At 41.1% G+C, this 8,784-nt stretch overlaps 1 long non-coding RNA gene and 1 pseudogene across 1 annotated transcript; one reads left to right on the top strand and one right to left on the bottom strand.

Moving 5' to 3' along the window:
• The first annotated feature begins 2,414 nt into the window (after window positions 1–2,414).
• LOC103631675 (uncharacterized) lies at window positions 2,415–4,561 on the top strand. Its single transcript, XR_002266623.3, has 3 exons — window positions 2,415–2,838; window positions 3,899–4,010; window positions 4,223–4,561. It is a non-coding gene; the product is annotated as an uncharacterized lncRNA (long non-coding RNA).
• A 2,079-nt stretch (window positions 4,562–6,640) lies between these two features.
• Window positions 6,641–8,564, bottom strand: LOC103631674 (uncharacterized; annotated as a pseudogene).
• Between the last annotated feature and the right edge of the window lie 220 nt (window positions 8,565–8,784).

Below are 8,784 nucleotides of genomic sequence, written 5' to 3'. Positions count from 1 at the left end.
GTGCTCTCTCCCTGTATATCTAGCGGTATACTAGCTATGTCGCCTCCAGATGACCAGGTCTTCGTCGTGTCCTTCTCCAGCAACGAATAGGTATGTTCGCCACTTCCCTTCCCCTCCTGCTCTACGAAACCTTGGAAGTGAGGGGGCGAGGGATGGGGTCTCTAATTTGCTACCTATAGTACCCATGCATTCATAAAAAATATTATGCGAAGAGCAGAGACAATCAATAAAAAATTTGAGATCTTTTGGTGGATAATTTAGATGGGTATTGTTGTGAGCCGTCGCAACGCACGGGTAACCGACTAGTATATATATATATATATATATATATATATATATATATATATATATATATATATATATATATATATATATATATATATATATATATATATATATATATATGCATTGATCATTTGCTTTTATTCATACGTACAGAGGATTAGAAGTGTAGAGATACAAGTGCTACTTTCACTAGACACATCTAAACATAAAATAATTCAAAACACACGGAATAGACAATGAGTGAAACCACCATTTGGATTAAAGCATCTTTGTTTAAAATGCACAATGCAGATGCATTTAACGTTCAATTGGAAGACCCTTGGTCTTTATCCAACCATACAATACTAGTGTTCAGCCTCACTATGGATACAATATGAAAATAATAGGAGATGAAAATCACTTTCTAACCATGGAAGTACTATCAATTTGAGCTAACAAGTCATGTGCATCGAAATTGAATAAAATGCACAATAAAGTTTCTACAAAACCTCAGTGCTTTCTGGGGTGCCACGCTTTCTTGGGTGGGGCAGCCGCTGGGGACGAGGGCCTGATGACGGTGGAGCAGCAAAACCTAGTCGATGGGAGCCAGGTGGACGGGGACAAGCGGAGGCGTTAGGGAAGGGAAGGGAAGGCCATGCACCGGCAACGGGGATGGAGGCCAGGTGACGGGGACAAGGGCCTGGCGGAGGAGCACAAATCCTTGCCGACGAGAGCCAGGACGGTGTCGCGGAGGTGGCCAACAGATGCGTTGGGGAAGGGAAGCCCAGGCCCCGCCGGTAGGGATGGAGGTCAGGCGGCAGGGACGAGATCCCCAGGGCGGTGGAAACTGGATGGAAGAGAAAAATGGCACGAGTGGGTTCTGGTAGCGAGGCCAACGCGCCAGAACAAGGCGCCAAAAGTAAAAAATGGCGTGATTGGACTTTTTGGGAGTGGAAAACTAGTTGCTACATGTAAAGACCAAATTGGCTGGGATAGCAACTTACTAAATTTACCAAATTGATTTCAGGAGTTGTTGGAGAGGAGATTTTATAAAAACTCTCTAAATTTCTTGTTTAGGGAATTCTTTAGGTAACTACTGGAGTTGCTTTAAGTAACATCACAATTGGTAAATAACGTCATCACACTTAAAAATTAATTGTTTTTTAATAATACAGCACATATATAAATTTAAAATGTCATGATATTATCACGGGCATATAGTTCTAATTGAATAATAATTAACTATGTAATATAACAAGTTACTAATGGCGTGATATGAGCAGTTTTAGGGCTTATTCGGTTAGCTCTTAATCCATGTGGAATGACTGGGATTGAGTGTGTTTAAATCTCAATCAAGTCAAACTTCTGATTTTTTTTCCAATCCCATCTAATCTATTGGTAACAGGATTAACCGAACAAGGCCTTAAAGGTCTATTTGGTTGCTTGTATAACTCGTATCCAGATCGTCGTAGTGCAGTTTGTTATGTTTGGATGCCTATGCAGGTCCACATGCAAGCTAGCATTGTCCTGAAGAGTGAAGACAAACCTAACATGCATCATATTATTCAACCAAATTCTGCGCATCCAACTATGCACCCTTCCTCCCACGTACACCCGGTCTATAGCCCAAAGACAGTCTGTCCACTTATGCTTACTCATCCTGATCGTCTCTGTATCAAACTCTACTATATAATATAATACAAAACAATATTTTGTATGATTATATACACGATCTGTTTGCCATAGTCTTACGCAAAAAATCAACCACGCGTACAAAACATTGTGCAACTTTATATCAAGACTAACCAAACAATTGTGTTCCCTTTTCAGATTATTAAGAGTATGTTGGATAACCTCTAATACCGGATCATGTATTGTACTACTTCAGTTATTATTTAGTTTGAAGCACTAGAGACGAGTATCACAAGATTGCAACTTTTTCCACATAGACAGAAGTGGCGTTCTGGAACTGTATGAAATCAGTCAGTACAAATTTTGAGCTAGAGTGTTTAATTTGGAGTGATTTGAAGAGTTTATCTGGCTAGGTGGTCTGAGTATCACTTCATAGGTCTTGGATTTGATTCCCTCGTATGAGTGAATTTTAGGCTGTGGTTAAAAAAATCCTCTCGTCTGTTCCACACCAAAGCATGGGTCTAAGGCTGCCTCCAACAAGAGCCGCTAAAGTCTCCTGTCCGCTAAATGTGAGGGACTGTCAGGTCCTCTACGCCTCCAACAAGGTCCTCTAAAGCGTCCCCTAAATTATAGAGGATGTGCCAGAGACCCTAAATGTGGAGGCCGCCCACCGTGCGCTATCCGCGCGACGGATCCACCGGCTGCCGCGAGGAAACTTCCGCCTCCTCCTACTCACTCACCCGTTGCCATCGCCGGACGCGGAGCATGGCGGAGGAGCAGATCGAAGAGGCGTCCATGGCCGCGGCGGTAGCGGTCCCCACCCACTCACTCACCCGTTGCCTCCAAACTCATTTCTCCCGAGCGCCGCCGCGAGCCTCCGTTCCAGCTTCGTCCATGGCTTCCCTCACCAGATCCGCTCTCTCCTTTGCGAGGCCCATCAAGGTATATCGCCGGATCACCTCTCGAGTTGCCTGATCTGTGAGATAATCCGATTACGGGTAGGGTTTTAGCTCTAGCGGAGCAGGGTTTCGGTTGTTGCGCCGGTTGCGATTTCTCTTCTCTGGTTTATGTTTGCGTGCTTATCGGTTCGTCTACTGGCGTCTGATCGATGCGAAGCCATTCACTGTGATCATACCGGTCGGTTGTGGAGTTCAAATCGATAGATCTGCGCTGACGTACGTTTACGCACTCATTTCTTCATCGTTTGGATTAGTGGTGCAGTGTCCGTGATGATTATGCTGTATCCTAATGTTTGTGGAGCCAGATGTTCTCTACAGCTTTACCAGTACCATGAGGTTTTTGGGATTTTCTACTTTGAACTTGGGAGAATATTGTCTCACCTGACTCAATGATTTAAGGTTATATATATTGGTCATAGATCTTTCCATGCTTATCATGTATTGACATGCTTACGCCCTTAACCATCTGTGTATTATTAACGGCTCATTTATGGTTTAAGACGTGCCCCTTCTATGTGGGCTGATGTCTACATACTTGGTTCTAGTGTTCTCAGAAGAATAGCTAGTTACCATATTTAGGTTCATGGAGTCAGGGAACTATAAAAGGTTATTGGTTCTTTTCATATAAACGACAAGGCAAAATACATGATGCGTGGCCCCTCAGTTGACGTGATGGGTGTTAACCTATGTCATGTATGGTCTTGTGATCTTTTCTTCTGAAGTTCTGGTTTTCCACTTGGTTGAACACAAGATGTACATTTTGGATAATATGGGAAGAGCCATACAGAGATTCATTTTAGTCTGTGTAGCATGTGATTCTGCTATCATTATCTTTTAGTTTGGTGTGTAATGACAATACTGAATTAAGTGATAGTACATGGCAAAGGTTCTACAATAAGCTTGAATGAATGATACATAGTCAAGTCAACAATTTGATAAAATGATAAGCCTGATATAGTATTTCATAGCTTACAGCTGTTTTATGCTGAGTGGTCTTAGTTCTCATATCTTACGATGTTATCTTTGGTGTTTCATACTTGTAGATAAAAATGGCATAATGGAATCCAGAGAAGGATCTGCTTGCTATGGTTACTGATGACTCCAAGGTTCTTCTCCATCGCTTCAATTGGCAAAGGCTTTGGACAATCTCTCCAGGTTGATACACCCCTAGTCCATTACCCTCAGTTGCCTGTTGTTTTTGCCCACTTTGAATATTCCTTGTCATTACAATCAATATGTACAATCTGTCAATTACAGTGTGCCCTTCAGTTATACCTTTTAGTTATAGTGATTTATAAGATCATGTCTGCTTTGAACTTATCAAAAATAGTGAGAAATTGAGAACTAAAGTATTTATAATTGTTCAGGGAAGTGCATCACATCAATTTGTTGGAGCCCTGATGGTAAAATAATAGCACTTGGCACAGAAGCTGGTTTGATTCTTTTGCATGATGTGGAGGTGTGTATCTGGATGATGATAAAAAATGTCGGTGTCTATTGTATCTTTGTATGAACATTCGTTTGTACTTCATAGACACCTGATCCAGTGCCTATCTTCTCTTAATATTTTTCTAATTGCTTATTCTCATTTTTATATCATGCTTAAACCTTATGAGCGAACTATTAGGAGACATTTAGGGGATACAGGCCTCAAGGACTTCTTGCCCAATTATGTTTTCGATAGAGGCATTTTAATACTTCTTGAAGATTAATGTGTGTCAGCTATACAATTGTCAATTGTGTTTGACATACAGGACCACTTGATCACATACAGTTGGGGATCTTGCAACCACTGCTTGAACATCTGTGCAGATTCTTAAGACCTCACTCTTCCATGATAAACTTCTCATAATACTTTCTTGAAATGAAACACGCCCTTTTCCAATGACGCTCTCTTAGTATCTTGCATCCTCTGCAAAGCTAGCTTGACCTGCTTCTATGCGACGTTCTATCGAGAATAATTACACACAAAACAACAGGCAATGATAATTAATTTAGACAATTCAAAAATATCAATTCGAAAAATTAATAAATATATTTTTTGCGTATCATTTGTATAGCGTGAATTGGGAAGAAAATAAACAAAACTGAAAAAGAAATGAAAAAAGAGAATCTGTTAACACTGTAGCTTTAAGGGACCGAATTTAGAGGACGTTGCTGGAGACTGAGAATATATAGAGGACAGAATCTTTTAGAGTGTGCTGTAAAGGACAGAGAATATTCCTTTAGGGGATGGAATTTAGGGGACGCTGCTGGAGACAGCCTAAGGCTTCGTCCCGATCGCGACCATTTCTCACATGAGCTACGGTGTCACTGTATAGGTGTGGGACAGAGATTCAGAGGTTTTCTCGACTTACGTGGGAAGGTCGTCTTAATATAATGTCCAGGGTTGTCTTACCCGCGCAGGTCAAGTTTTTATTAAAAAAAATTATGAAAATAGACATTAGCTATATTTTACGTGTACATAGTACACATAAATCAGCAGTCGAATTTTAAATAGTTAACTGGAGGCAGTATTTTTTTAGCCAAATAGGTTTAATTTTTATATGTGAAACAATTACATTCAGAGAGTAGCACTTGTAGTGACAGCAACAGGGCAGTTTGGGCATATCTATAGCACTTCGAGATAGGCTTGAGAATTGAACAGAAGAATATGTTTTTGGGTGACTTGCATTGGGTCCTTGGTCCACTATGTATATAGAGCTTAGGCAAGGGAGATGATAAAACAACAGAAAAGAATCTTTGGCCCTGGATCCTGAGATATCTCAAAGCTCAGTCGTCAGAATCAGGCATTATTGCCCTCTACAAAGTATTCAGTGAGCCTACCATCCAATGACAAGATCACGATAGACTTGTAATGTAAGCAAGCGAATAATGGGCTGCGTACTCTCTCCGGCGCGGCCGGCCTAAACTATAAATTATTATCCTAACTTTTTAAGAGACAAAACATCTCGACTCTCATCAAATGTATATAATAAAAGTATAATATTTATGATATCAAATAAGCTGAATAGGAGGCTTAATTAGGTACTAGGTACACGCCCGTGCGTTGCTACGGAAGTTAAAAATTAGTTTAAAACATAGGTATTGAACGACAAACATCATTATGATATGCAAAATCTGTATGATATAATATCACCGTAAGACTAATATTATATTGACGATATAAATATACAATATTATTATAAATACTTTGACTCAAATAAATTGAACTTATGTCGAACAAATATTATAATATTGTAAAATTATTTCTAAAGAATCATTATAGAAAGAAAAACAGCATGTGCACTTCTACAATTTTTTATCTATATCATATAGATAGACCTTATTTAAATAGAATAGATATTTGTCTTGTCTCATTGTTAACCACTTTATAACCAAATTTGTCATGACATCATAGGTCTTTCTTCTTTGTGTAAGTTGATGAATAGATAATATGATAAGTAGTGCATTTTTAGAGTGCAAAATAAAAAAAGGATAAACTAACTCATGTGCACTTGGAATGATAAAAAAGAAACGTACTAATAAACCAGGACTTAAAGGTTGATAACCGATTGCAGCTACCTTTTGAAAAACAAAATTAAAAATCGAAGAGTTTGTTATGGAAAGAGGCAACAAAACTCAGGGTGTTTCTCAAATATAGCAATATTCTAAACCAAAATTGATATTAATATCAGAATCGCTTGTTTGAATCATCAATATATTCTTTTATCTTTATTATGTACACATGTACTGTTGTATTGAATAAATGGCAACCTGCGGCAGTATACATATAACGGATCACATATTGGTTCCAGTTCCACCCTCCACTGTATCTAGGCAACCTAACCTAAAACATTTCAGTTGCTAAGGCTCTAGGTTACTTGCATAAGTGTAAACTTACAAAAAAAACTGTTGTAATGTATGAGTAAATAGCATAGAGACATTTCTTTTACAATGGACTACAAAGGTCACGTGGTTGAAGGCACAAGTCGGCTCTTGATAATTTCCTGGAGGTGAAACAATCCACGCCCCCCGCTCGGCTACATTTGGATCATTAGATCTTAAAAGCTTGAACTCAGCTGCCATGTCTCCAAGTCCATGATGCAGCATGAGTAGCCAGACAAAGGTGATGAGCTCACGTCCTTCACCAAGTTGGCGTGCGTGCACCTCTCCGCTGCATTTGCCAGCAGCATACATGAGAAGCCTCACCCACATCTCCTTGATCTGCGTAAGTAAGTGATGCAAATAATAAAATGATCTGTGTTGGCCTGGTTCGTCTATGACCAGAATGTAAAAGGTCCTTGAGTACCCTCGCAGAATTGCTAGCTTGGTCGTCGTCGCCCCATGTCCAGGGTGGTTAGTAACCCAGCCAATAAGTTGTTGAACAAGATCTCCTGCCGCAACCGTGTTGACTGGCAACATGGAAGGATGCACCACCATCAGGTACATCATGTAGTTTGATAGTGTCTCGCATTCTTCCTTAAGTCGCATAATCTCAGGTGGAGGTGGTTGTACGACGCTACCAGTGCTGCAGTTGTTGAAGTGCCTGCTTAGATGTAGGTCAGTGTATAGGTGTAAGCCGTAGAGGACTTGCTCGAAGGATGTACTCAGCTGGTTGAACCATACTGGATGTTCAGTGGGTGCATTAATTGTAAAGTGTACAGTTGCTAGACCTGAGAATTCGTCGGGCAATGTGGCCAAATGTTCCAAAACACGGTTGATAATCCACCAGTAGCATTGCTTATCCATGTGGTGGACGTACCATTGCTTATCCAGACCAATAGCACTGAGGGCCTTTGAGAAAACTCTTGGTTTGGAGTTGACAGAGATGCAGTGATCCAATAAGTTAAACTGTGCCATGTTATTAGCGGTGGATTTGCACAGATGAACAGCCTCAAACAAGGAGTCACTGAGGCCATGAAGGCAGCTGCTCTCCTTCAAGTGTGCCCTTGTCCAAGGCGACGCAATCGCCGCAGCAACACAACAGGTCTCCACAAAAATGGCGCCACTGAATAATGTGTAGGTAATCGCGACATTAACCTTGTTATTGTGGGCGCCTTCCTCACGTCGTATCATGAAGAGAACCAGGGCAACGACCATCAAGGCCTGGGAAGCACACCGGAATAGGACACCAATCCTTCTCTGGAGCACGTTGGCTTTGGTGTAGAGGAGATCGAACATCATGCCAAGCTCCATCATTACCATCATTACCATCTTCAGCTTCTCTTCTCTACCTTGATACTTTGTCTTTAAATAAAACCATAGTGTTGATGCAGGCCCCTGTCCCATCAGGAGCATAGTTCGCCCCACAAAAAATCCTCGAGCTATAAGCACCGTCCAAAGAGCATATGATTCCTTGGTACAAGTCAATACATCATCGAATGTGTCTTCATGTGAACTGGGATTAGCTGATGTCTTGTCAAGGCCCTTTCGCACTCTTCAGAGCCCACACCCTCTCCCCATACTTGATAATCCCAGAAACGAACACCAGCATCGCAGGAACCAATATACTGACACTAATCCTATCAAATGATTTCCACAACACATACAGAAAATGGAATCCTCTTGCAGGCTGTGACGCTGCTCAGAGGAACTTCCTGTACGGCCGCCCGACATCCTCATCCTGCATATGCTGCATCCAAACCAGTAGGTACGAATAGAAAATCAATCTTAGGGTTTGGGCAACGGAACAACAATAGGGGCTCATAGGAACTTCCTGTGCGGCCGGAGAGACGCGAGGGCATGGGATGCTGAGGGGATACCTGGCTAGGGCCGGCATAAACATGAATCAGCAGCGCACAAGTAAAACAAGGCAATCATTTGTAGGGGTCAGATCTGGACGAAATATGTACCCTAAACGCAGGAATTCGAAGAGGGGAGATATGCAGAATGGAATTCGAATAGGCGAGACATGTCCAATCGACAGAAGAACAATACACAGAGTGAT

Source organism: Zea mays, chromosome 1 (assembly GCF_902167145.1).
Source record: "Zea mays cultivar B73 chromosome 1, Zm-B73-REFERENCE-NAM-5.0, whole genome shotgun sequence".
NCBI classification, from domain to species: domain Eukaryota; kingdom Viridiplantae; phylum Streptophyta; class Magnoliopsida; order Poales; family Poaceae; genus Zea; species Zea mays.
Note: the sequence above shows the minus strand (reverse complement) of the source record. Positions and strands in the feature narration are given on the sequence as shown.